Below are 2,275 nucleotides of genomic sequence, written 5' to 3' on the forward strand. Positions count from 1 at the left end.
TTTACTGCTGAATAGAACTCCATTATGTAAATGTACCAGATTTTTGTTAACCACTCGTCAGTTGAGGGGCACTTAGGTTGCTTCCATCTCTTAGCTATTGTGAAAAGAGCAGCAACAAACATGGTTATACAAGTGTCTTTACAATACGATGAGTCCTTTGGGTATATGCCAAGGAGTGGTATAACCGGGTCATATGGTAGGTTCATTTTTAGTTTTTTAAGAGTTCTCACTGTTTTCCATAGAGGTTGCATGAGTTTGCAATCCCACCCGCAGAGAATGAGTGTTCCCCTTTCTCCACATCCTCACCAGCATTTGGTATTGTGCTGGATAGCTTTAGTATCAACTTGACACACCTGGGTTGAGGGAGCCTCAATCAGGGAATTGCCTCTATTGGACTGGCCTGTGGCCATGTCTGAGGGGCATCTTCTTGATGAGTGATGTAGGAGGGCCCAGCCCACTGTGGGTGGTGCCACCCCTGGGCAGGTGAGCCTGTGTTGCATAAAAAAGCAGGCTGAGCAGGGGCCAGAGGAGCAAGCCAGTAATTAGTGTTCCTCCATGGCCTGTGCTACAGCTCCTGCCTCCAGGTTCCTGCCCTGAGTTCCTACCTTGGGCTCCCTGATGAACTGTGACCTGGGAGATGTAAGCTAAATAAACCCTTTCCTCCCCAAGTTGGTAGTGGTCAGAGTGTTTTGTCACAGCAATGAAGAAACAAACTCGGACAGGTATCATCCGTCTCTTGATCCTAGCCAGTCTGATTGGGGTAAGGTGATACCTTAGGATGGTTTTAAGTTGTATTTTCCTAATTACTAATGATGTTGAACACTTTTTGAGATGTTTCTTAGTGGTCTTTATTTCTTCTTTTGAGAACTCTCTATTTAGATCTTTAGCCCATCTCTTCATTGGGTCATTTGGTTTCTTGGTTCTTTGTTTTTTGAGTTCTTTATATATTCTGGATTTTAAACTTCTGACAGATGTGTCACTGGTGAAGATTTTTTCCCATTCTGTGGGTTTTCTCTTCATTTTTTGATTGTTTCTTTTGCTGTACAGAAGCTTTTTAGTTTAATTAGGTCCCAACCTGTTGATTGCTGACCTTAATTCCTGAGCAACTTCTGTCTAATTTAGAAAATCCTTTCCTACACATATATCTTGAAAGTTACTCCCAATATTTTCTTCTAATAGTTTTAGGATTTCAGGGTTTCCAGTTTCACATTGAGGTCTTTGATCCACTTGGAGTTGACTTTTGTGCAAGGTGAGAGATAAGGATCTAGTTTCATTATTTTACAGGTGTATAGATCCAGTTTTGCCAGCATCATTTGCTGAAGATGCTGTCTTTCCACCATTGTGTTTTTGGCACCTTTATGAAATATCAGGTAGCTGAAATTGTGTGTACTCAGGTTTGGATCATCAATGATGATCCATTGACCTAGCATCTATTTTTGTATGAATACCATGCTGTTTTTATGACTATAGCTCTGTTGTATACTTTGAGATCTGGTATTGTAATCCCCCAGCATTACTGTTTGTGCTCAGGGTTGCTTTGGCTATCCTGGCTCTTTTTTGCTTCCATATGAATTTAAGGATTTCTTTTTTCTAATTCTGTGAAGTATGTCATGTGGATTTTGATTGGGATTACATTGCTTTTTGTAGGATGGTCATTTGCACAATATTAATTCTTACAATCCATGAACATGGGAGGTTCTTCTGTCTCTTGGTGTCTTCCTCAATCTCATTCTTTAATGATTTAAAATTTTCATTGTAGAGATCTTTGGTGTCTTTGGTCAGATTTATTCCAAGATATTTTATTTTACTTTTTTTTTTGCAGCAATTAGAAAAAAGTGATTCCATGTGCTCTTTCTCTGATTGCTTGTTATTGGTATATAGAAAGGCTATAGACTTTTGTAGGTTAATTTTGTAACCTGACACTTTACTGAATGTGTTAATAATTTCTAAGATTTTTCTGGTGGAATTTTGTCGTCTCTTAAGGTATAGTATCATATCATCTGCAAAAAGTGACAGTTTTATGTCATCTTTTCCAATTATTACTCCTTTAATTTCCTTCTCCTGTCTTATTGCTCTAGCTAGAGTTTCAAGTACTCTGTCTAAAATGAATGGAGATAGTGGACATCCTCATCTGGGTCTGGATTTCAATGGGAATGCTTCCAGTTTTTGTCCATTTAGAATGATGTTGGCTGTAGGGTTCTTTTTGTATATAGCTTTGATTATGTTGAAGTGTGTTCCCTCCAGTCCAGTTCCCTCTAGGACTTTGAACATTAAT

This window comes from Nannospalax galili, unplaced genomic scaffold, assembly GCF_000622305.1.
Source record: "Nannospalax galili isolate Female #2095 unplaced genomic scaffold, S.galili_v1.0 scaffold366, whole genome shotgun sequence".
NCBI classification, from domain to species: domain Eukaryota; kingdom Metazoa; phylum Chordata; class Mammalia; order Rodentia; family Spalacidae; genus Nannospalax; species Nannospalax galili.